This window comes from Podarcis filfolensis (assembly GCF_964270895.1).
Source record: "Podarcis filfolensis genome assembly, chromosome: 2".
NCBI classification, from domain to species: domain Eukaryota; kingdom Metazoa; phylum Chordata; class Lepidosauria; order Squamata; family Lacertidae; genus Podarcis; species Podarcis filfolensis.
The window spans coordinates 2,958,837-2,985,722 of NC_139605.1; the positions used below are offsets into that span (position 1 = coordinate 2,958,837).

The 26,886-nt window shown below is 48.2% G+C and overlaps 1 long non-coding RNA gene across 1 annotated transcript in view; it reads left to right on the forward strand.

Annotated features, from left to right (window-relative positions):
* The first annotated feature begins 2,737 nt into the window (after positions 1-2,737).
* LOC310757463 overlaps positions 2,738-26,886 on the forward strand; it is a 253,294-nt gene continuing 229,145 nt past the window's right edge. Inside the window, exon 1 of the long non-coding RNA XR_014545233.1 lies at positions 2,738-3,261. This is a non-coding gene — a long non-coding RNA (uncharacterized lncRNA). The remainder of the gene's footprint in view (positions 3,262-26,886) is intronic.

Genomic DNA, 26,886 nt, shown 5'->3' on the forward strand with positions numbered 1-26,886 from the left:
CGAGGCGGTCACGAAGCATGTTCTCCAGCTCTGAGAAGTTGCAGAACCGGGCAGCTTGGCGGAGAGAGGTCACAAACCCAGTTATGGTTTCCCCAGGGGCTTGCCGCTTTGCATAGAAGGCATTTCGACGAGCCACCACAGAGGGCTGTGGCGAAAAGTGCCCCTTCAGCTGTTCCATTATTGTTTTGTATGGAACAGTAGCGACGTCTTCGGGTGCAAGGAGAGCCCGGGCGATTTCAAACGTCTCCTCTCCGCAGACGCTGAAGAATATCGCCCTCTTCTTGGCGTCTTCTTCATCGGTGACCCCTTTGGCTTCTAGGAGGAAGGTGAAACGGGAGGCATACGCTTCCCAGTCTCCAGATGCTGGGTTGAACGGCGAGAAGCTGCTGTCGGTTGCCATTCTGAGTTCCTTGTGTCCCGGAGCTGAAGCCTGGATACACGGTGCGAGGCAGCGGTGCGGCAGGTGGCGGTGCTGCGGTGCTGTGTGTGGCAGTCAGCTCAGCGGGATCCCACCTTCGTCGCCAGTGAAATATACTCAGAGTCGCAAAGTGATTTCATGCTCTTTATTCAGCTCATAGTGGTGAGGAGGAATGAATGAAAGTCCCCTCAAGGTATCTGCTTTATATACATTATTTACACAATGGGCTGCACATGATTGGCTAATTCCGGAATTCTACTGTAAGCCAATCAGGTTGTGGATTCACTTCTATCTGGAGCATGATTGGGTGGTTCCTGCCAACCAATCATATTGCTGCATTGTTCTAGGACCAATCTGACTGCTGCATTCTGAATCCTATTGTTCTAGGACCAATCAGACTGCTGCAGTTTGGATCCTATTCAACTCAGTACATAACACAGGCCATGCAGTTTCGATGGAAACTTTCCTGCCTAAGAATGCCTGCCTCTCCACAGCCCCAACTTTCTGTCCAAGAACAGAGTTATTGGGAAGCTTCACCCAGTTCATAAGATCAAAGTCTGCTGCTGGGTTGCCGTCCTCATCGAAATACATGCCATCTCTGGAAGTATTGTAAACTTGGAGGTTCCTCAAGAAAGGGTGGAGCTAGAATGATGGGAAGCAAATGCCACCATTAAGAAAATAGGAAAATAAGTTGGGTATCTCAGCCCTACTTCTTCTGAGGTCTGAGTTATTGGCCCCGGCATGAATTGTAGCTCTGTGAGGGGTAAACTATACGTAGTTCCCTCAGTTCTCTGGAGGAAGCAATGTGCTTTGAATCTACAGTGTGCACGCAGCTGCAGTCTGCACATCATTTGCACTGGTGTGGTTACACATTCTTACACAGACACACATGTAGGCTGGATCGAGACACACCAAAAAATCATTTCAGGAAAACACGTTGTAAACCTCATGTTGGGAAATCACGTTGGTGAAAGATGGAACACCGCCACCTGGTAAAACATTTTTTCTTTACTTATGTAGTTGAGTCCCTAGATTAAGGGTATGAACTGTGCTTTTTTCAGGGGGGGGGGGGTACTCAAGGGTACGCAGTACTGGCACTTTTTTGCCAGAAGAAGAGCGCTGGGTAAGAGGGGCCTAATTCTAATAGAAGAAAAAGGTCTACATATGGCACATTTGAAATATAAAGCCATCATGCAAGCTCATCTTCCCTTCCTGTGTGAATCGAGGAGAAAGCAACCCCTACTCCTGACGGGATGGTGATGGACAGAGCTACAAGTGTAAAAAGAAAAGCTAGTACCTGCCAGGCCTTTGGCCTTTGAAATTCTAGCCTCTCTCCACCCGTCACCATTCTCCACCTGGATTCAGATGAATAAGCAGTATTTAAGGCATGGGCCACAACTTGGATAGTGTTGTAAATGTTGTAGCTTTCAAAAGACAAGCTTTCTTTCAATGCATCCTGGTCCAGGGTCTCCAGATTCTTCTTTTCCTTGCACCTCGTACGCCCTCTTACAGACAACGCTGGTTTTAAGTAGACACAGGGAAAGGCTACCTCCACAACTTTTCTGAGAGCAGAAACAAGGGCTTCATACTTGCCCCATTTTGCCTTTCTTTGGTTCCTAACTAAGAAGGAAAAAAACCCTTGGATGTGCTGGAAATTCACACTGCTGTGAGCCAAAGACAAGGCAATGTCCCATATAGCTGTTGTGATCCAGACTTTCCCCACAATGGGTTTCATCAAATGTACAACTATCTGTTGTATAATATGTAGTGGAGGAAGAAAGGAGCGGATCTCCCCATAATAGACATATACGTTGACTTGTGCCCACATGAAAAGTGAAGCTGCAGGGATGGCAAACATTGCGGTGGTCTGCCTTGGGATGCTTTCTGAGAAGGCAACACAAATACCACTCTTGATCATCCGAGCAGTCAGAATACTCAGGAACCTTTCTCCACTGTCATTCTCTAGAGCAAAGAGACCAATCCATGTCCATCTGAAGTGTAGGAGCAGTTGGACAATCCCCAGATTCTGGGGGTCAACTTTGGGGGCCATCTGGTAGAAAAAGGGGGACTGGGTTTTATCATGAAGAGCAGGAACAGTGTATCCATAACTCACCTAGGAAATGAAAGGAAGAGGTGAGTGCTGTGCTCTGGTTCCAGGACAAATCTCAGACAGTTGACCAACTACAGTGTCACACACACACACACACACACACACACACACAGAGAGAGAGAGAGAGAGAGAGAGAGAGAGAACAAGAAAAAATGCTAACCCTGTTGAATGGGAGGAGGTCTTCCAGAAATGCCTCCAGACTCTCAATATTTTGTAAGGGTGAATCACATCCCAGAACATAAGACTAGGGACTCAGCTACGTTACTCAAAAAACTGTGTTTTGAATGCATTATAAACACGCAACATGGTTTTAAAAAGCCGTGGTGGGGTGGCAAAGGGTAAAAAGCAGCAAGCATCTGACACCAGTGCTGAGTGCTCCTGGTTCCAGGTTCCATCCCACCCTCACCTTTGGGAGAGTCCAAAAAGGAAAGAATGAAAAGCCCATGGCAGAGGCACAACTCCGTCTTAACACCAAACCAGCCATACCTGTGGGATTTTGTAGATGCTTGACACAGTTGACACATATCTAGAAATATCAGGTTCAGCATCTTCAAGAACAGCCAACAGGTTATTCCTCTTCCCACAATAATAGTTTGGAATGTCTGCGTGCCCAGTAGAGAGCAGGTCTAGCAGGGCATCAGAAGTCATCCTTGCATCAAAATAATGGTCATAGATGGCATAGCCTAGGGTGACGTTGGGTAAGAGCCTGGGGTCCTGATTGATTTCACGAATGGCAGCCAGGAAGGACAGGACATTCCAGTATTTCCCATGTTTATAGCTAGAACGAAAAAGTGCCCCCCTCCACTGAATGAAAACAACATTTCTAATTCTTGCTGTATCTAAACTCTCAGCTGTTTCCAGCACAGAAAATAAAACGAGTCCACCCTGAGATGCTTAACTACCTTTCATTAGCGGCCTGTAGGAGAGAGCAAAGGTCCATCAGCCTCACTGAAGGTGGATTGACACCATAGTAAAACTGTGACCACAACTTTCACCATCATGAACATTTCATGAGATTAAAACAAAACAAAACCAAAAAAAATTTAATTTCTTCCAGTAGCACCTTAAAGACCAACTAAGTTAGTTCTTGGTATGAGCTTTCGTGTGCATGCACACTTCTTCAGATACACGAAGAAGTATCAATTTCATGAGATTGCGTTTCAGCTGTGTTTACAGTCAGCTGCATTATTTACCCCCTTGTAGGTTTGGATTTTTAAATGTCACTTTCCACAATCATAACATTCTCAAATGCAGCATACTCATTTTCAATCAGGACTTCAGCATCAGCTGCTGCTGCACCTTCAACTGAGAAGCACCTAAGTTCATGGTCCTGGCATATGGGGGCAACTGGAACCTATGAAATCAGAGTGTGCCTCCAGACAGTCAATATTTTGCAGGAGGGATTCCAGCGCATGGCAGAACTTTGTTTTCCTGCAATTAAAGGTTTCTGCCATAGTGCGAGAATTGCAACTTTAAAAAATGCTTTTGCAGTTTTGAAAGTTACGCAGAAATGCATAGAAAAGTGTAGAATGATCAAATGATTAGGAGGAAGGCATGGGACCCCCTCATATGCAAATCTGGATGGATGCTCAATGATTGTTGTAGGATCTCCCTGCCCACAAATCACAACAAATGCTCAGTAAAGACCACCACATAATCAAGTAAATCAGGATGAATGCTGAATCAGGAGGGGGCCTGGAGAAGCCTTCAATCAGTCAGAGCATGATTGATTGATTGATTGATTGATTGAATTTGTATACCGCCCTTCATCTGTAGATCTCAAGGTGGTTCAGCGCATAAAAATATAAGATAAAAACACAAAAAGCATTAAGCTCTTTATACCATGTAATTACTCACAAGTTAAGTCTCGTGTAGGGAGGCTCGGAGAAGTTGAATGGTAGAAATCGGACAGGTATTACAGATGTGAGCCCACTGATGAGGTGGTCTCCTGGTTTGTAGTAGCTTGGGGGCTTATTTTGATCCCGTATGAAATTCAATAAACATTTCCCCTTCAACATCCCAAAGGTTATACAGCCCAGCAAGAAGAATGCGAAGAGGTGTCTTATTCTGAGTCTGCTTGCCACAATCATCTCCCTTATAGCTGCTCCTCTTAACTTCAGCTCCAGAAAACCATAGACTCAAGCTGCAGTGACTTTGCAAGCATTTGCAGAGTCCGGCCAGCACTTGAGAGCTGAAGGAAGTGATCGCAAACAGTGCTCTGTCAGAGTTTCCATGCAGCCACCCACGAGCAACACACTTAGAGCCTGTCCTATATCCCAGCTCAGGTTCTCAGTGGCACAAGAGAACGTCTTTATGCATTAGCTTTTTCAGGCTCATGCAAGAAATTGCCTCATGTTGCCCTCGATTCTGATGCTTATGCTGTTGGACTCATCCCTTGAGTGAGGAGAAATAAATCACTGTGGTTTGGAGAATTATAAGGGGAAGCAAGATCACACCTGCAACTTCATGGGATCTCTTGTGTGGCTCTTGGGGCAGAGTTGGAGAAAAACATGTTTGTGAGAACTCACCAGAACCAGGAGCAGCGAGAGGAAAAGGGGCAAACTTTCTTTATAGAAACACCATCATACAATCCTGGATCGAGGTGTATGGCCCACCAGAACATGACTTTGTTACTTCAAAACATTATGAGTTATAAATGCACCAGTCCTTCCTGGTTCAGAAGCAGGTTGTCACCTCACATTCCTCTCAAAAATGGGGTCCATTTTTTGTGGACTCAAAGGAGAACTTTGGACAAATCCTTTGAGTTTTCATGAGAAGTAGAGGAAGTGGGAGGGGGCAGAGTGATGTCATGATAATTTGGGCTGCCCCTTTTTAATTTCAACAATATCCTTTAGTCGAAACAAAATTAAAAAAATTCCTTCCAGTAGCACCTTAGAGACCAACTAAGTCTGTTATTGGTATGAGCTTTCGTGTGCATGCACACTTCTTCAGATACACTGAAACAGAAGTCACCAGACCCTTATGTATAGTGAGAGGGTGGGGAGGGGTATTACTCAGAAGGGTGGTGGGAATGGGTGACTGGCTGATAGGTATGGTAAAACCCGTTGACGACTGTTGACGACTGCAATTGGACTTACAGGAAAAAGCAAGGGGTGAGATGGCAAAAAAAAGCTATACCGTGTATAATGAGATAAGAATCCAATGTCTCTATTCAGACCAGGTCTCTCCATGGTTTTAAGTTTGGTAATAAGTTGAAGCTGAGGCTCCAATACTTTGGCCACCTCATGAGAAGAGAAGACTCCCTGGAAAAGACCCTGATGTTGGGAAAGATGGAGGGCACAAGGAGAAGGGGACGACAGAGGATGAGATGGTTGGACAGTGTTCTCGAAGCTACCAGCATGAGTTAGACCAAACTGCGGGAGGCAGTGGAAGACAGGAGTGCCTGGCATGCTCTGGTCTAGGGGGTCACAAAGAGTCGGACATGACTAAACAACAACAACAACAAGTTGCAATTCAGCAACTTCTCTTTCCAGTCTATTTCTGAAATTCTTTTGTAACAAGACAGCTGGCCAGTCCCGGAAAGGCGTGAGGTGCCTGTCTCCACCCCTTGCAAGCCGCAGCCCCGGGGCAGGGAGGCGAGGAGGAGGGCAAAACGAGGTGCGTGGAGGGAGCTGCAGGAAGGGGGGCACATGAGAGAGAATGATGCCCCTCTTCCCTCTCTCCCCTCCTGCCGGTTCCCATGGAAAGAAAACACCCTCTACGTCCTAGTTCTGTGTGGATGCTGAACTTTCCCCACCTTTCCAGCTCCAGCATAGCTGCATTTACTCCTCTTCTCCACGGAGCTCTTCATCTGGTATACGGGGGGAATTGGACATTTCGAGGCGTGTTGGCTTCCCACATGCGCCAAGGGCCATGGAAGAGGGTTGGTGCGGAGGTAATAATTTATTATTTTTATGCCATTAATCATGGTATCCTACTGGACTGGCTTAGTGAGGTGGATGTCAGAGGCATCGTATTACAGTGATTCTGTTCATATCTTCTTTTTTAAAATATATTATTATTTTTTACGTAAAGTTTCCATACAACATATTTTCTTATCTTATACAATGTTTTGGACTTCCATCACCCACGTCTGAAGATTTTTCAGTCTTTTTCACTTAATCTGCGTTTCATTAGTTTCACTATTACTTTTAATAGTCCTTCACTAATAATTCTCTTCATGCTTTTCTTTGCAATATTTCACATAGCCCTCCTTACAAAACTTCTTGTAGTGTAGTCCTACTAGCGTAATCTGTTGATTACAATTGCTTTTCAAATAGTTCACATATTTACTCCAGTCCTCTGAGAATCTCTGATCCCACAGGTTTCGAATCCTTCCTGTCATTTTATCTAATTCTGCATAGTCCATTAATTTCGTCTGCCATTCTTCTTTCGTCGATAGTTCTTCTTGTTTCCATTTCTGTGCCAATAGTACTCTTGCTGCCGTTGTTGATTATGTTTGTATCTTCAATGTCGTGTCCAGAAAGTAAAGCTGGATTATTGTTCCTCACCCCCACCCCCCAGTTTTTGTGCTACGGGGTTCTGCAACATGCTATTTTCTCCCCAGAGCTATTTAAGATCAATACACTATTTAATATCTATATGAAGTCACGGGGTGTGCTCCTGAGGAGTTTGGGATCAAGGGGTCTCCAGAATGCCAATAACACACAGCTCTAGGAATGTGGGCGGTTCTGTGATCTATTGAGCCTCTTGGGTTTGCCAGTCGGAAGGTCGGTAGTTCGAATTCATGCAATGGGGTGAGCTCCCGTTGCTCTGTCCCAGCTTCTGCCAACCTAGCAATTCGAAAGCATACCAGTGCAAGTGGATAGATAGGTACTGCTATGATGGCAAGGTAAACAGCATTTCCATGTACTCTGGCTTCCGTCACTGTCCTCCGTTGCGCCAGAAGCAGTCTAGTCATGCTGACCACATGACCCGGAAAGCTGTCTGTGGACCAATGCTTGCTCCCTTGGCCTGAAAGTGAGATGAGCGCCACAACCCATAGTCGCCTTTGACTGGACTTAACCGTCCAATGGGTCCAGTGTGGTGTAGTGGTTAAGAGCGGTGGACTCATAATCTGGGGAACCGGGTTCGTGTCTCCACTCCTCCACATGCAGCTGCTGGGTGACCTTGGGCCAGTCACACTTCTTTGAAGTCTCTCAGCCTCACTCACCTCACAGAGTGTTTGTTGTGGGGGAGGAAGGGAAAGGAGATTCTTAGCCGCCTTTGAGACTCCTTAAGGGGAGTGAAAGGCGGGATATGAAATCCAAACTCCTCTTCTTCTTTACCTTTACCTTAATTAATTAGGGTTGGTTCTCGATCTGAGTCTCCTACTCATCATCTTTCTCTTTATTCCAGCAGGTGGCTGGAGAGAAAGTGAAAGGGGGAGGGAATCTGTGAGCATGGAAACCAAAGTTTATCAGAACTACAAGGAGAAAACTGCTGCTTCCGAAGGCACTCCTTTCCATGGGATTCCAACCAAACAAAGGAATTCACAAAGAAAAGCAGGCAGGCGGGGGCACAAAGGAATCCAGCCCCCTGCCATGGAAAACCTCTTGGCTAGCACATCAAACCTTGGTGTGCGTCGCAGAACTGGCAGGCTATCTATCTATCTATCTATCTATCTATCTATCTATCTATCTATCATCTATCTATCTATCTATCATCTATCATCTATATCTATCTATCTAAACCAGAAAAAGTAGCCATAGCAAAAACTGAGTTAAGTCAAAAAGTTTTTAATGGTTTTATCACTTATGCATCTGTTATCCTGGGATCCTTTTGGATGAAGAGCTGGATGTAAATTTAACAGCAACGGTTTGATAATTTATTATTTATTTATTTCATAAAACATATACACCACATGGTTGTTTTAAAAAACTCCTCAAAGCTATTTGGGGAAAAAAAGACGAAACAAGAAAATTATCAACGAAGAAAAGCCAATACCCATAATTTAAGACTTTCAATAAGTTAATATAACAGCAGATTAAAAACAGATTAAAATTTCCATCAACTTTCTGTACAGCTGGGTAGCCTCCTCTAAAGAAAAATGGTTTTAGTAGGAGCCAAAAACCGTACAGTGAAGGGACCTGCTTGATATCAGCTGCCAAGAAGTTCTGAAATGTAGCTCTTGCCACACTAAAATATTGAGTTCTTAAAAATGTGGGATGGGTGTTATGTGGCTGCGGTTTCAAATACATCAATGCTACAGTGGACTTCTATAGACAGAATATGATGACTGGCCTCTCCCAAGGCTGTAGCAGCCTAGAGGAATATGATTACACATAACCTTGAGCATGGTTTTCTTAAATGGCTATCCTCACATTCACTGTAAGTTCCTTATGGGCCTTATTTCCCTAACACTAGTGGAAAGATCAGATAGAAGCTTTTGTCTTCATTGTGAGGTGCTCCTTTGTGTTCAGATGAGGCTTCAGTACAATAATGTAGCACTTGGGAAGGAAGATGCAGCCCAGAAGCCCAGCACTGGAGGCCAAGATAGAGAAGACCTGCACGGCTACCATGTACTTCCCCTTGGTGCTCAGGTAGGTGGGCACAAAGGAGATCCAAACACTGCAGAAGACCAGCATGCTGAAGGTGATCAGCTTGGCTTCATTGAAGGCCCCAGGCAGCTTCCTGGCTAGGAAAGCCACTGTGAAGCAGATGGCAGCCAGGAAGCCCATGTAGCCAAGGTCAACATAAAACATGGCAGCAGATCCTTCATTACATTGCAGGATGATCTCTCCAGGCTGGGAGTGCATGTCGGATTCTGGGAAAGGGGGAGACACTCCCAGCCAGAGACTGGAGATGACAACTTGGACACAGGAACTGGAAATGACAATGGAGTTGGCCAGACTCTTCCCCAGCCATCTCCTCACCCTGTTCCCTGGCTTGGTGGCCAGGAAGGCCAGCACCGCAGTGGTGGTTTTTGCCAAGACAGAAGAGATAGCAACTGAGAAGATGATGCTGAAGACTGTTTGTTGGAGAATGCAGGTCGCTTTTCTTGGCTGGCCAATGAAGAGGAAGGAGGACAAAAAGGAAAGCAGTAGGGAGAGAAGGAGGATGTAGGAGAGGTCCCTGTTGTTGGCTTTGACTAGGGGAGTGTGAAGGTATTTGATGAAGATTCCTAACACAATCCCTGTGGTCAAGGACAATAAGAGAGCAAAGGAAGTCAGGAGGATCCCCAAGGATTCTACATAGCCCAGGAAGGTGATAATCTTGGGCACACATTGACTTCGTTCCTTGTTTGGGTGCTGATTTTCTGGGCATTTCTTGCAACGGTCTGCATCTGAAAAATAAAAAGTGATTTTTCTACCACCAGCACCAATGCTTAGAACAGAACCAGCAGCATGGAGGAGGAGTTGCCATTGTCCACTGTGACATCATCACCGTTGCTAGGCAATACAGTCTTCCCTGTATTGTCCATTCTTGCTCGACTGTGGCTTTCCAGGATTTCAGACAAGGGTATTGCACATCCCTAAGTGGAGATGGCAGAGACTGAACGTGGAGCCTTCTGTAGGCAAACCAGATGATGTTGTGGTGAACCAGACAGTGGGCCTTCTCGGTAGTGGCACCCACCCTGTGGAATGCCCTCCCATCAGATGTCAAGGAGATGAGTAATTATATAACATTTAGGAAACATCTGAAGGCAGCCCAGTATAGGGAAGCTTTTTAAGGTTTAATGTTTTTATATATGCCGGAAGCCACCCAGAATGGCTGGGGCAACCCAGTCACTGGGCGGGATAATAATAATAATAATAATAATAATAATAATAATAATAATAATAAGCCCTTCCCCCATGGCCTTTTTCTCCTTTACTCCCCGTGGGCCAGTTTTTACAAATGGGAGGGGTGACCAACTTGACAATCACATTGTGACAATCACATTGTGACTTAGTGACATTGGCTGATGCTGCACTTTGAACCCCTGACAATCAAGTGATATTTGGGGCTTGAAAGTGCCTTGCTGAGCTTTTCACAAAAGGCATGCAAAGTGTCCTCTGCGAGATTGGAAGTCTCACTATTCAGCTGCTCAGAGGCACGTGCAGCTCTTCCTCATCAGCTGATCTCCAGGTCTTCAGAAGACTCTTTTGACCTGGCCCATTAACCTTTGCAACTGGGCATGATTTTTATTTTTAAAAATAAATTTTATGAAGGTTTATAAAGAAGAAGGCAAAACTTAATATATTTTCCCCTTTAGTTAAACCAAACCAAGACTTTTACCTAGATGCAATATAGACACACACACACACACACACACACGGGGGGGGGGGGGGATAGAGAAAGAAAAAAGAGTGAGGTTAAAAGAGAAAGATGGGGAAAAAGATCCAGAAAATAAAGAACTTCCGATTCTTCATCTGTTTGCTATAAATAACAATATTCACTTTGTTCAATCTAATATAACACCCAACAAAGCCACTTTCTATAAACAAGCATTATCTTTTTTATCTTTTTTATTTTTAATAAATTTTATGAAGGTTTATAAAGAAAAATACAAAGCTTTATATGTAGCATGGCTTCACCAGAAAGGTCGTTCCAACGGGGAAAACTGGTGAGCCTAATTAGGTGCCCCACCACAGCTTCATGGAATTGACGATGGGAATTGAAAGTGCCCAAACCCAAGAACATCTTTCCTTCAGAGTCGCTCACCTTCCTGAGTGGAGATGGTCCCTTCCGCACAAGGAGCACAAGAGTAGCAGCAAACCGGCTGCCCTTCTTGGATCTCTTTGGCAAATCCAGGGTGGCAGCTTTCAGTGCATCTGGAAAGGGGCACAGTCTGAAAGAAAGGAAGCATCAAGAGGAAAAAACATTTTTTGTAGAATATACATTATAATCGCACGGCTGTGGAACCCATAACTGGCTTTTCTATGCATAGTTAAACTTTGGAACTCTCCCCCACAGGAAGCAATGATGGTCATCAACTTGGACGGAGTACAATGCTATGTTCTGCCTCCACTGTCTGAGGCAATGTGCCTCTGACTCACGGCAGTTGTTGGGAATTGCAGGGGGCCAGAGTGCTGTTATGCTCAGGTCCTGCCTACAGGCTTCCCACAAGGTGGCTGGCCACTGGGAGAACAGGATACTGAAGCAGATGGGCCATATTATTGTCTCAGGGGCAACTCTATTGCATAATGGCTTCCCAATAACAACAGCCCTCTGAAAATTAGGGGGGGGGGACCAGCGGCATCGTATGCAAAGCGCAGAAACAGTGTACCAAGTGCATGTACAAAACTGTTGATATTTTCACCCCTCACACTGACAGAATCTCCTGGTCTGATGTTTTGAGAAAGGAGGGGGCGGAAACTGATCTACTCTTCCGCTCCTGACTGACCGCCTGACTTTGTGTGTGGAGAGAGTCTTATCTATGTAGTGACCAGATGGCTGAGTGGGAGATGTAACACTCATGCAAGCCAGTAGTTCGTTAGTTTGTAGTAGCTATTAGAAATAAAAGGAGTTATGTTTCACAGCCTGTTGTCTTTGTCCGTGGAGTTTTCTTGGCAGGGATACTGGAGTGGCTTGCCAGTTCCTCCTCCAGGTGGAACACGTTTGGTCAAAACTCTCCACTATGACCTGTCCATCTTGGGTGCCCTGCTCGGCATAGTTCAGAGCTTCTCTGAAAGCCCCTTTGCCACGGCAAGGCAGTGATCCATGAAGGGGGCTATGGTTTTCCCAGTAGTGATGTATGGAAGTGAGAGCTGGACCATAAAGAAGGCTGATCGCCAAAGAATTGATGCTTTTGAATTCTGGTGCTGGAGGAGACTCTTGAGAGTCCCATGGACTGCAAAAAGATCAAACCTATCCATTCTGAAGGAAATCAGCCCTGAGTGCTCACTGGAAGGACAGATCCTGAAGCTGAGGCTCCAATACTTTGGCCACCTCATGAGAAGTGAAGACTCCCTGGAAAAGACCCTGATGTTGGGAAAGATGGAGGGCACAAGGAGAAGAGGACGACAGAGGACGAGATGGCTGGACAGTGTTCTCGAAGCTACCAGCATGAGTTTGACCAAACTGCAGGAGGCAGTGGGAGACAGGAGTACCTGGCGTGCTCTGGTCCATGGGGTCACGAGGAGTCAGACACGACTAAACGACTAAACAACAACAACAACATGCTTCACAGCTAGCTTCTGCATTATTTATACTCTGCATGAGTCTGGTGCTCACAATGCACAGTTGTGGGTCCACTGCACTGGGACCTGTTTTCCAGGATTGGAAGGTCTTCTGAAAGTGCTCCAGTCGCCTAGCCCGGTCGGGGCAGAACCAGTTATTGAGCCCAGTCAGTGACATCGGTTGAAAGGTGTACTGACAAAAACTAGTTCTCAATCCTACCACCCCCACAGAAAAGGACTGGCCCTCCCAGATCTCACCTGGGAGATTTGCTTTCCTCTCCCAGTTGCTCACACTGCGGACTCTCCAGTTCCTTGCCTCTCACCCAGGGCCCTTTCACGGTCTAGCTGCCACTTTCATAGCGGTCCGACCACAGGCTCTGTATACTTGGCTGTGCCGAAAGGGCTTTAACTTAATGGACGTGAGTCCGTGTTAGAGACAGCAAATGGACGAAATAGAAACAAGCCGTTTCCTCTACCTTGTTAAATGGAAAGGGCCACTCCACAGCGCCTGGGTTGATGGTGAATTGTTGGGAATGCTGTCCTCCGATGCTCCCAACTTTCACTCTCCCGTGAGACTTGTTGGGAAACCGCACCCAATTTATGATGTCGAAGTCGGCTGCCGGCTCCTCCTTCCCATCGACAGAAGTAGTATTAGCAAGGTGGGCTTCTCTTAAGAAAGTGATAAACTAGAATGATAGAGGAAATGCCAGCATTTGGAAAACATTCAGAAACAGTGTTGGATATCTCTCCCGAAGATCAGGCCCAAGGGAGGGTGCCTGGGAGTGTTTGGGTGCAGTGACACCAAGGAAGGATGTCAAAAATGCCAGAGCGATCAGTTCTGGTGCTTTATTAAAAGAAAGGTGTAGACTTGCAGCAAATCAGCCGGTCGGGTCTCTCAACCTTTATAGACTTAGCATGTACATAACCGCAAGGAGATGGCTTGTCTGCGCCCAAGCAAACACTGAGTATCCACAAAGTGGCAAAGGTCACTTTCACCAGGACTTCCCATCACTTCGCCTGACCAGATGAGGGCACAGGTGGCAAATACCCACATCTTGCTGATAGTTCCTGAAATATACTCAGAGTCGCAAAGTGATTTCATGCTCTTTATTCAGCTCATAGTGGTGAGGAGGAATGAATGAAAGTCCCCTCAAGGTATCTGCTTTATATACATTATTTACACAATGGGCTGCACATGATTGGCTAATTCCGGAATTCTACTGTAAGCCAATCAGGTTGTGGATTCACTTCTATCTGGAGCATGATTGGGTGGTTCCTGCCAACCAATCATATTGCTGCATTGTTCTAGGACCAATCTGACTGCTGCATTCTGAATCCTATTGTTCTAGGACCAATCAGACTGCTGCAGTTTGGATCCTATTCAACTCAGTACATAACACCCCTCCCCTCTAAGTTCCAGTCCTGCCCGGGAGGTCGCATTCATAGTCCTCGAGGTACGCCGGTGGCCTACGTGTGCGTTGCGGCCTGGGGTGTTCCCTGGTCCGGGGTTCAGGTTCTGGCTCATGTTCCAAGGATGCTGGCTGTGATGGGCCTGTCTGGTCTGGTGCAACCGGCTCGCTCAGTCGTGGTTCTGGTTCCGGTGTCCTTTTGGCTTCGCGGGTCCTCTCTGTATTTACTGATTCTGCCTCTCCTGCTGGCCCCTCCTGCTCTATGGGCCTCACTGCCCCTCTGTTCCCTTGGGACTCCTCTGACCTTTCCTCCTCCTGGTTTTCTCCCGGGAATCGTCGCCGTATCTGGTCGCAGTGGCGGCGCCAGCATTGCCCCCCATCCGTTAGCACCTCGTACGACACGGGACCCGTGACCCTGGTGACTGTGGCGGGTACCCATGCTGGGCCTGCCCCAAAATTCTTTGCGTACACTGGGTCCTGGGCCTCGAAGGTCCGGGGGTTCCTGCCTTCCCCCACCACTACCTCATCCTGAGCTCTATCGGGGTGTAGGCGGTCCAATCTGATTGCAAGGCGCCGACCCATTAGTAGTTCAGCGGGGCTCCGGCCAGTCGTTGAGCTGGGGGTGCTGTGTTGTGCTAGGAGGAATGTGGCAAGGCGGTACTCCCAATCCCCTTGCGTCATGCGGCGAAGGGTGTCCTTGGTGGTCCGCACCATGCGTTCTGCTTGGCCATTGGTGGCAGGGTGGAATGGCGCCGAACGGATGTGGCGGATGGCGTTCTGCGCTGTGAAGGTTTGGAATTCTCCTGACGTAAATGCAGTCCCGTTGTCTGAGACGAGAGTGTCAGGGAGCCCGTGGGTTGCAAACAGCCTGCGTAGTACCCGGATGGCTGCGGACGTAGAAGTGGACGGTACCAGTGCGACTTCCAGCCATTTGGTGTAGGAGTCCACCACTATGAAGAATGTTTTCCCCTGAAAGGGGCCAGCGAAGTCCACATGCAGGCGTGACCATGGTGCTCGGGCGGACTCCCAGGACTGGACTGGGGCCCTTGGGGGATCTGGGCGGGATTCTTGGCAGGCCTGGCAGTGTTTGACCCAGGCCTCTATCTCTCCGTCGATCCCCGGCCACCACACATAACTCCTGGCAAGGGCCTTCATTCTTACTACCCCTGGGTGTGTCTCGTGTAGGGCTGTGAGGACCCTTTTGCGGAGGGGCTGGGGAACAACGACCCTGCTTCCCCATAACAGGCACCCCTTGTGGGCCGACAGTTCATGTTTGCGGGTTGTGTAGCCGGCGAATTCTGGCCCGGGGCTGCTGCTGGGCCATCCCCTCCACACCCAGTCCAGGACGCGGGAGATGACCCTATCTTTCTTGGAATGGTGTGCAACTTCTTGTGCCTGAATGGGGCGGTCGGGAAGCAGCTCCAGGCTCATAACCTCTTGTGCAGGTGCTGGGTCGGGGCCTGTTTCCGGTAGTGGTAGCCTGCTGAGGGCGTCCGCATGGCCCATCGCCTTCCCAGGGCGGTGAATCAGTGCATACTGGTAGCTGGCAAGGAAAATTGACCACCTGAGGACACGAGGAGACAGCACTTGGGGGGTCTGCTTTTCGGAGGCAAACAAGCCAAGCAAGGGCTTGTGGTCAGTCACCACGGTGAAGGGCCGCCCGTACAAGAAATCATGGAATTTTTTTACTCCCTTCACGATTGCCAGACCCTCCTTGTCGATTTGCGAGTAGTTCCGCTCAGTTGCGTTGAGTGTCTGGGAAAAGTATGCCACCGGTACCTCTCTTCCATCCGGGAGTTGGTGTCCCAGGACAGCACCAATGCCATAGGGTGAGGCGTCGCATGCTAGCACCACCGGCAGCCTCTCGTCGAAGTGTGCCAAGACCGAGTTTGAGACAAGCAAGTCCTTGACTGCCTGGAATGCGGCCTCCTGGCGCTGGCCCCACACCCAAGGGGCCCGCTTGTCCAGGAGTCTGTGTAGGGGCTCCGCTACCGCCGCCTTGTGGGGAAGGAAGGAATGGTAAAAGTTCAATAGTCCCAAGAAGGCCTGAAGTTCAGTCTTGTTCTTGGGCGCTGGGGCATCACAAATGGCCCGTACCTTGTCCCCAGTCGGGTGGACCCCTTCTGCGTCCACCATAAATCCCAGAAAGTCCACCTGAGGCACTCCTAGTAGACATTTTTCCCGCTTCACCTTGAGACCCGCCGTCTGGAAACGGTGCAGAACGGTGCGGAGGCGGTCCTCAAACTCCTCTGGTGTGGGCCCGGCAATCAACACATCATCGAAGAAGGGGGTGACGCCAGGAATCCCTTTAAGGAGAGAGTCCATTAGATTCTGGAATATGCCTGGTGCCACGCTGACACCGAATTGCAGCCGCTTTACCCTGAACGCTCCTCTGTGCGTCACAATCGTCTGTGCCTCTGCTGTGGCCTCATCTACTGGCAGTTGTTGATATGCTTGGGCCAAGTCCAGCTTGCCAAAAATTTTCGACCCAGCCAGGGTGGCAAGGACATGGCTGACCACTGGCACTGGGTATGCATGGGCTGTGAGGGCCTTGTTTATGGTACATTTGTAGTCTGCGCAGATGCGGACCGAACCATTCGGCTTGACGGGTGTGACGATTGGGGTTTCCCAGGGGGCATTAGGCACCGGCTCCAGCACGCCTTGCTCCACGAGTCGGTCCAATTCCTCGTCTATACGGGGTTTCAGGGCGAACGGGACCCGGCGGGCCTTGAGCCTGACTGGTCGTACTGCGGGGTCAAGTTGTAGAGCAATGGGGGGGCCCGTATACTGTCCCAATTTCCCATCAAAAACCCCCGGAAATTCCTTGCATATGGCGTCCACGTCCACTTGTAAGCTCGTGTGGTTCACCCCGGTGACGGCTAGCCCCAGTGGTCCAAACCATGCCAATCCCAGTAAGCTAATGTAGGGGCCCTTGACCACAAGCAAGTCCAGTTGCCGCGTCCGCCCTCGGTATTGCACCCTGAAGGTCCCCACCCCCATTGTGGGGACCTTACGTTTCTGGAAGTCCCGGAGGGTGAATGGGGCCGGCCTGAGTTTGGGACCCCCAGTAGGACACAGTTTCCTTAAGGTCCTTGCCGAGATTATGGATAGAGTTGAACCCGTGTCAAGCTCCATGCGGCATGGGGCCCCCTCTATCTGTACCTCTACATAAATTTTCTCTACGTTGGGGTGGGGCAACTGGTATACCTGGAAGTCCGTGAGCTCCGTCGAGTTGCCTTGGTGTGTTGGGCCCCGGGACCTGGGGCTCTTGGATTGGTCATCTGATGCCTGGCGTCGGGTGGGCCGAGCTCGACACACCCGGGCGATGTGTCCCAATTTTCTGCACTGCCTGCACTCTGCGTTGCGGAAACGGCAGGTCCTCCTCTCGTGACTGTCTCCACAGCTTGCGCAGTTCCCTGCTTCTCGTCGAGGCAGCTGTGGTATGTGGGCTGCTTGAGTGCGCTGCTGTACTCGGTGCACCTCCTCCCTGTTGGATCCTGAGTCGTCGGTGAGGTCTTCGTGGTGGACCCTCGGTTGGGACGGCTGGCTCGGCCGTGCCTCTTGCGTCGACCTCTCGGCAGCTTCCGTTGCCAGGGCCTCCTCCAGAGCGACCTGGAACGTTAGGTTCTTCTTAGCGTAGAGGCGTCGTTGCAGCTTCTCATCCTTCAGGCCACCGACGAGGCGGTCACGAAGCATGTTCTCCAGCTCTGAGAAGTTGCAGAACCGGGCAGCTTGGCGGAGAGAGGTCACAAACCCAGTTATGGTTTCCCCAGGGGCTTGCCGCTTTGCATAGAAGGCATTTCGACGAGCCACCACAGAGGGCTGTGGCGAAAAGTGCCCCTTCAGCTGTTCCATTATTGTTTTGTATGGAACAGTAGCGACGTCTTCGGGTGCAAGGAGAGCCCGGGCGATTTCAAACGTCTCCTCTCCGCAGACGCTGAAGAATATCGCCCTCTTCTTGGCGTCTTCTTCATCGGTGACCCCTTTGGCTTCTAGGAGGAAGGTGAAACGGGAGGCATACGCTTCCCAGTCTCCAGATGCTGGGTTGAACGGCGAGAAGCTGCTGTCGGTTGCCATTCTGAGTTCCTTGTGTCCCGGAGCTGAAGCCTGGATACACGGTGCGAGGCAGCGGTGCGGCAGGTGGCGGTGCTGCGGTGCTGTGTGTGGCAGTCAGCTCAGCGGGATCCCACCTTCGTCGCCAGTGAAATATACTCAGAGTCGCAAAGTGATTTCATGCTCTTTATTCAGCTCATAGTGGTGAGGAGGAATGAATGAAAGTCCCCTCAAGGTATCTGCTTTATATACATTATTTACACAATGGGCTGCACATGATTGGCTAATTCCGGAATTCTACTGTAAGCCAATCAGGTTGTGGATTCACTTCTATCTGGAGCATGATTGGGTGGTTCCTGCCAACCAATCATATTGCTGCATTGTTCTAGGACCAATCTGACTGCTGCATTCTGAATCCTATTGTTCTAGGACCAATCAGACTGCTGCAGTTTGGATCCTATTCAACTCAGTACATAACAGTTCCCCTTTCTGGGCTCAGAGCCCAGCACCCCAAGCCCACAGGTAAGGATCACATCAAAGCAAGCCAATTAGCTTATTATCAAAGCAAGCATAAAGGAGCTCACTGCTACAACAACTACCAATTAATTGTGGGGTCGTCTTGACTGCCAGGATGGCATTTGCAAAGAGAGCTTCAGGAACAGTTCAACTTTGGTTCAACACAATATCTCATCCCTGTTCCCTGTGAGCTCCAGGGCTGCCATATTTCGAAGGGCAAAAAAAGAGGACACATTTGATGAAATCTGCTTTTAACTATGGATCTCTATGATGACTCTACCCATGAAAAAGAGGACATGTCCTGCAAAAAGAGGACATATGTCATATTCCTACGACTGGAGTTCACCTTACCGGGGTTCCGGGGTTAACACTCCACCCCACTCCCAATGCATGAATCACCTCTTTCTGGGGATGACTGGAGTTGTTATATATTTATTTCTTGCATTTATAAGGCTTCTTACGCATCCTTCGCTAAAGACTGAGGATAGATGAAATGAAGTACTTATTCATGCAGTGCATAGTTAACCTGTGGAACTCTCTCCCACAGTGATGTCCAACAACTTGGATGTCTTTAAAAGAGGATTTATGCTGCATTCTTTTTTGTTAGGAGAAATGGCTTGCAAAGATGTGTACATGGGTCAAAGATGCATGCATAAATTTGCACTCAAGTGCAGAAGAATTTTCGTGAGGGTTTTAAAAAAACAAACAAACAAAAATAACTCAGAAATTGCTCAGAAATCTGGAGGAATGAATTCAGGGTTGTGGTAGAGGGAAGAAACTGAAATGGACATTTCCATCCCTACCTGCCATGGATGCAGCCTTTGAAGTTCCAACCTAGCACCTTCCCCTGTGACCTTGTGCTTGGATCTCTGTGAATAAACAGCATTCAAAGCATGGGCCAGGACCTGGACAATGTCGTAGTTCCTGTAGCTGTCCTGGGACAGGATCCTTTCACGCTCACGTTGTGGCAGGAGATCCATTTCCTCATGCACTGTGCATCTTGTCCAGCCTTTCACAGACAACTCGTGCTTGGGACAGTCAAATGCGCTCTTCCAAAGTGACTCGAGAAAGGAGGAATATGGTTTGTAGAAGTCGTGTTTCACCTGCTTGCTTGTCTTCGTGAATGAGAACGAGCCGAGAATGTGCCGGAACAAGGCAAAATCATAATACAAGATCATGTTGATGTCCTGCACAGCTGTGGTGATCCAGACTTTCCCCGCAGCTGCTGTCAGCTTCTCTTCCAGGATTTGTTGCACCGTGACAACAGGACCAAAAGCAAAGCCAGAGTCCGCATAGCAAACAAATACATTGACTCGTCTCCACATGTCTGGAGAGTCACTCTGGAACCATGTTTCATACGGCCTTTTGGAGAAGGCAACGCAGATGTTGTTCCCGATGAGCTGAGATGTCAAAGCCCTCCTGAACCTTTCTCCGTTGTCATTGTCTGGGGTAAAGAGGCCGACCCACATCCACCCAAAATGCAGGAGCAGTTTGACAATCCCCAGGCACTGGGCTTCTTCGTTTTGGAACATCCGGTAGACAAAAGGGAACTGGGTTTTGTCATCAAGAGCAAAGCCATAGCTGAGCTAATGAGGAAAGAGGAAAAGACAAGTGTCATCATGATAACAGTCCACTGTCTCTCAAGACAGATGGGTGACAACAACAACATTATGGTGCGTGTGTGTACAGAGATGGTTTTATTGTATTATGTTTATGGTGATTCACCTGCCCTTCACCCTTCACTTCCAAGATTACAATGATTTAAAATGCAGTTTTAAAAATTACAAAAATTACAATCATCCTGAAAATATACATCTCAAGTTTCAAGTTTGCATCTTTTCTATTTTATCTCTATAAAGGGAGATTTCATCCTCCCCCAAACTCTTGTTTTGGGGGGCACCCTCAATTGTGGTGGAATCTCAAGAATGGGCTTCAAGAAAAGGCTCGTTCTTGATTTACTCAGAGAGTAGATACCTGTGGGATTTTGTACATGCTCAGCACGGTTGAAATCTGTCTGGAGATGTCTGAATTGGCCCCTTCAAGAACAGCCAGCAGGTTATTCCGTTTCCCACACTGGTAGTTTGGGATGTTGCTGCTTTCGCCACCCGCAAGCAGGTCTATCACGGCATCGGAAGTGATTCTTTCATTGAAAAGGTTCTCATAGAAGCTGTATCCCAGGGTCACGTTGGGTAAGAGCTTGGGGTTCTGGTTGACCTCACAAATGGCGATCAGGAAGGAGAAGACATGCCAGTACCTCGTTACGGACACTCTGCAAATGATTCACCCAAACTGGACAAATGAGCATTAAAGTGGCAAATGGTGTTCAGCAAGCATAAAGAAACAAATTTAAATAAACACAAAAACAGAGAACGAGTTCTCACAGAGTCCTCTCTCAAAGGTAGCTCTTAACCCTTGTCATTAACAGAAAGTGGTGGACCCTCCCAGTTCTCAGCTGGGAGCTTTCCTTCTTCTCCCAGTCTCTCACCCTGGGAGATCATCCTTGCCCCTCACACAGGGTCCTTCTATCAATCCCTCAGCCCCCTAATGTGTGTGTGTGTGTGTGTGTGTGTGTGTGTGTGTGACCCTTGGACCCCAACAATGGCCCAGAGCAGAGGACACTGAAGTTGAAGGTAAAGCTTAGAATCATAGAATCATAGAATCATAGAGTTGGAATAGACCACAAGGGCCATCGAGTCCAACCCCCTGCCAAGCAGGAAACACCATCAGAGCACTCCTGACATATGGTTGTCAAGCCTCTGCTTAAAGACCTCCAAAGAAGGAGACTCCACCACGCTCCTTGGCAGCAAATTCCACTGTCAAACAGCTCTTACTGTCAGGAAGTTCTTCCTAAAAGCTTAAAAAGGAGGGGAAAGGAAGAAAAGAAAGGGGGGGAAATACTTTTCCATCTGTCAGTTGCATAAAAGAATTTATTCAAAACATTCATTCTGGGACTTACGCTATAGTCTTAGACAATGGAGGTTTGGAAAACAGGAATGGTTCAAAGAAACCCCTTTTTGGAGACAGGACTCCACCAATGAGGTGGTCTCCTGGCATGTAGTAATTCACAGCTTCGTTTTCATCTGGGATCAGATTCAAGGGGCATTTTGCCTTTGCTGCCCCATAGACGTCGCGGGGCATTAGCAGGAGAAGCAGAATGAGGATGATCATGTTGGCTCTGCCTGCTACCTCCCCTGAGACTGCCCTCAACTGCAGGGTCTTCACTCAGCCAGGAGCCCAGCTAGAAATTCAGAGACGAAGTGTATGATGGTAGGATCAGGAACCTGGATAAATGCCTTATACGAAATCTGTTCATTTACATCACTACTGCCTATTCTGAGTGGCAGTCAGCTCTACGGGCTTTCAGGCCGAGGGTCTCTCCCCAGAGGTACCTGGAAATGCCAGGGATTGAACCTGCGACCTTCTGCATGCAAAGCAGATGCTCTACCTCTGAGCTGCAGCTCTCTTCTCGCTCCAACAGAGTCTGCTGCCCTGCAACTACCCTAAACCTCCACCCAGGATCTCAGTGGCAAACGACCCCTTTATGCACCAACTTTGCACCAATTTCCCTGGGGCTCTGTTCAAGATGTGACTAGATTCTGCTTTTCGTTGCTGTTGGACTCGAAGGCAGGGAAACAACCATGGAGTGTTGCAGAGAGCGAGAGAATAAATCACAGTGATTTTGATAATTACAAGGGGGGAGAGAATCACCGCCAGCACCTCTGCGACAACCTGGACTCTGTGGCTCCAACTACAGGTGGCACAAGTGGAGAGAAACATGTTTGCGCCAAACCACACAGAATTGATAGTGATAATAATAATAATAAATTAATAAAAACACCAGACATTAAAAACTTTCCTAAGCAGGGCTGAATCGTAAGAGTTGGAAGGGACCCCATAGAACTTCTAGTCCAAACTGCGCCTGCCCCCCCCCCCCCCCGCGCCCCGTGCAATGCAGGGACCTCAGCTTAAGCATCCATGACAGATTAATTTAATTTATTATTTATACCCCACCCTTCTGGCTGGGTTTTCCCCAGCCACTCTCGGAGGCTTCCAACAGAATATTAAAATACAATAACCTATTAAACATTAAAAGCTTCACTAAACAGGGCTGCCTTCAGATGTCTTTTAAAAGTCTGGTAGTTCTTGTTCTCTTTGACATCTGAAGGGAGGGCATGCCACTACCGAGAAGGCCTTCTGCCTGGTTCCCTGTAACTTGGCTTCTCGCAGTGAGGGAACTGCCAGAAGGCCCTCGGTGCTGGACCTCAGTGTCTGGGCTGAATGATGAGGGTGGAGACACACCTTCAGCTTTAGCAAAAGCAAAAGCCGGGAGGTGCAGAGAGAAGGGAAGGTAGGGGGGCACACCAGCCCCGACCCGCATAATCAACCCCATGCATGCACACCATTTGAATGGCAATGCCCATCAACTTCAGGGTGGGGGTGGTGAGGCTGTCCCCTCAATTTTTTTATTGGAGGAGGGCAGAGACCCCTCAGCCCCTAGGAGTTGGCTCCTGTTGGGGAAAGCAAAGGGGGGGTTGCAGCGAATGACGGGTGGGGGATCCAAAAGGACCCACACCTGATGCCTGGAGTGCGGAAAGAGCTTCAGCTATTATGGGACCCTTACTAAATATCAGAGAATCCACCCGGGAGAAGCCATACAAGTGTATGGAATGTGGAAAGGGCTTTGTGGAGGCCCATGGTCTCAGTTTTCATCTGAGAACTCCCACGGGGGAGAAGCCGTTTACATGTGAGGAATGTGGAAAGAGTTTCTGTTTGTTGTCGCATCTTAAGGTTCAACGGCGCATCCACACAGGGGAGAAACCGTATGAATGCAAAGTTTGTGGGAAATGCTTCCCTGTAAGCGGAAACCTTAAAGTGCACCAAGGAAGCCACACAGAACCATCCATATAAGTGTGTGGAAAGAGCCTCCATGGACCCAACTGTCTTCACGTTGAAGAAGCCAGGAGTTGGCTCATTTGCAGAACATTTATGGAGCACGAAAGAACCCAGCACATGAAGCGTGGATTAAAGTTTCGGTGATAAATGGAGAAACTCCCAGAAGGATGTGAGCTTAGAATCATGAAATGAATTTCAGTAGGGACAAATGTAAGGTTCTCAGGCAGGAATAACCAGCCCCACATGTATAAGATGGGGGACACTTAGCTAGCCAGTAGTACTTGTGAAAAGGATCTAGTGGTCTTAGTTGAACCTGCCGTGATCAGAAATTGAATGCTGTGAGCGCAACAGCCTGTCACAGAAGTACTCACACGGTGGGGGGGGGGGCAACGGTGAAGGGGCAATGAGGAATCCGTTCTGGCACCCTTTTTTCTAGAGAAAAAGTGCTGGTACCGCTCTTGGTCTCCCTCTTCTGCAAATATAATGTTCTTAAATTGTGGTGCCCAGAACTGGACACAGCATTCTAGGTGTGGTCTGACCAAGGCTGAAGAGTACTGCTCTATTTAGCCTTGGTCAGCAGACACATGGAATACTGTGTCCAGTTCCGGGCACCACCATTTAAGAAGATTGTACGCACAGAGGAGAGCGACCAAGATGATCAAGGGTCTGGAAACCAAGCCTTATGAGGAACAGTTGAGGGAGTTGTGTATGTTTAGCCTGGAAAGGAGGAAACTGAGAGGAGATGTGATAGAGCAACTTAAATATCTAAAAGTCTGTCCCATGGAAGATGGAGCAAGCTTGTTTTCTCTTGCTCTGGAGGGTAGGATCAGATCCAATGGATTCAAGTTCCAAGGAAGGAGATTCTGACAAAATGTCAGGAAGACATTTCCGACAGTAAGAGCTGTTTGACAGTGGAACGGACTCCCTCACCTCGGAAGATTGTGGACTCTCCTTCCTTGGAGTGTTGGACAGCCACCTGTCATGAATGCTTTAGTTAAGATTCTTCCATTGCAGGGGTTTGGACTAGATTACCATCCAGGCCCTTCCGACTCTATGATTCCCTGATTGCCTGAACGAATGAAGTCCACGAACCATGGAAATAAGTTTCAGTGATAAACAGAAATCCTACTACAGAAGAAGAAATCTTCAGCAGGATGTTAGCGTAGAAAATGTGGAAGATTGTTCAGGTAGAAAGCTCATCATAGGGACATCAGTGTAGATAGAAAAGATGCCTTACTTATACATGGTTTTCTAAAAGATGCACTTTAAATACTACTTTCAATACTTCATCGTTGATTCCCCCTCCTCCTTTTCCTTCCAAGCTGTTGCTGTTAGAGTTGCATTATATGTTACAGCTGTATGGGAGATAAGCAGGTATTAACTTACGTTAGGAAGCATTTTTCTTATACAGGTGGGAACCATTGTGCGAGCGATAGATTGACGTACATGTGCAACCCACACGTCGTTTTCGGCCCTAGAAGACAGGGGGCGCGCGAGAAATGGGCTTTTGCGTGTCTGCTGCTGTGCAATGACCCAGAACGCAACCCCCGTGCAAACAGCAAGTTGCCTGTATTAAAGTTGTGTTGTATTGCAGAAATAAAGTTCTGTTTGGTGGGGATGACTGCGTTCTACGTGGGACTACATTTGAAGGTGACCCAGAAACTGCAATTAATCCAGAATGCGGCAGCTAGACTGGTGACTGGGAATGGCCGCCGGGACCACATAACACCGGTCCTGAGAGATCTGCATTGGCTCCCAGTACATTTCCGAGCACAATTCAAAGTGTTGGTGCTGACATTGAAAACCCTAAATGGCCTCGGTCCTGTATACCTGCAGGAGCGTCTCCACCCCCATCGTTCAGCCCGGACACTGAGATCCAGGTTCTTTCTTTAAAAACGCCTGCATCTGTAAACTCCATGACATATAATTGGACTCTCCCAGTTTCTCTACTGGAAAATAGGAAGCTCCCTCTTGAGCTCCTGCTCCAGGTCCAGCCATGGCTCCCCCCAGCTTTCAGCTTTCAGCTTTCCACTCAGTCCTTACTCACACGTGGCTTGAAGAAATGATCGGCTCCTGGTCTCAAACAAACACTCCCTGCCGATGCCTTCACACAGCCAGCTGCTTGAAAAATGCTGAGTTGCTTCCAGTCTCTGGGTTCTTTTCACGCTCTGTCTCTGCCCACTCAGGACTGGGGACTGGGCCCATAACCTGTTGGAGGGGGATTTCCAGCTGGTGGCAGAGGACAGAGTGACTCCAGGAGACATAGGTGTAAAAACCCAAACTAAAATGAAGACTTTATTACAAAACAATAAACTCAAACTCTGGTGGGTGTTATTCCTGCAGGCAGGCTACAAAACTCAGCTTTTTCCTTTTATAGCAACGGCCAGCTGCAGCCAATTAATCCCAGAAACTTCTTAAACGTATACACGCATGTTTCTGTGCCGAATGTCCACTAACATTCGAAACGTTCTCAAGATGGAGGGTGAGGGAACAGCTGCAGTCGCCTGCGGTTCCTGCGCAATGTTTGCCATCTTGCCAAAGGTTGCAGGCAGCTTTACCTGCAGCAATTGAATGTTGATTGCCCTCTTAAAAGACAAAGTCCAGCAACTGGAGGAACGTGTAGCTACGCTCCAAAGAATTAGACAGCTGGAGCTCTTCTTGGAAGCAACAGAGCACACCGTCTCCACCAAGGAGGAGACAGGGGACTCCCCTGAGAAGGAGGCTAGTTCACCAACACAGGAGCCAGATATATGGAGAAACGTGACTCAAAGAAGTAGGAGGCCCAGGGTTCGCTCTGATTGTTTAGAAATACACAATCGCTTTGAGGTCCTCTCCCCTAGCATGGAAGACGAAGAGCAGACTCCATTTGAGGATCTCTCCCTCATTACAGTCGATCAGGTATATGAAAACAAGCAGCAAAGTCAGTTCTCAGGGAATGTGCAGGTGACCTTGGAACGGACAGCTCACGGAAGAACCCTGACCAGACCTAGGAGGAGGCGGGTAGTGGTGATAGGGGATTCCCTACTGAGGGGAACAGAAGCAGTGATCTGTGGGCCTGACAAGATGTCTCGGGAAGTGTGCTGTCTCCCCGGGGCTAAGATCCAAGATGTAACTGAACGACTGCAAGGAATCATAAAACCCACTGGCAAATACCCCTTCCTCTTGGTTCATGTGGGAACCAATGACACTGCAAGCAATAGCCTCCAGAAGATCAAAAGAGATTATGAGGCTCTGGGCAGGAAATTGAAGCAATTAAATGCACAAATTGTCATCTCATCTGTCCTACCAGTTGAACGACGTGGCCCAGGGAGAGAGGGAAAAATAGTGGAAGTGAACAACTGGCTTCGCAAATGGTGTAAACAGGAACGGTTTGGATTCTTAGAT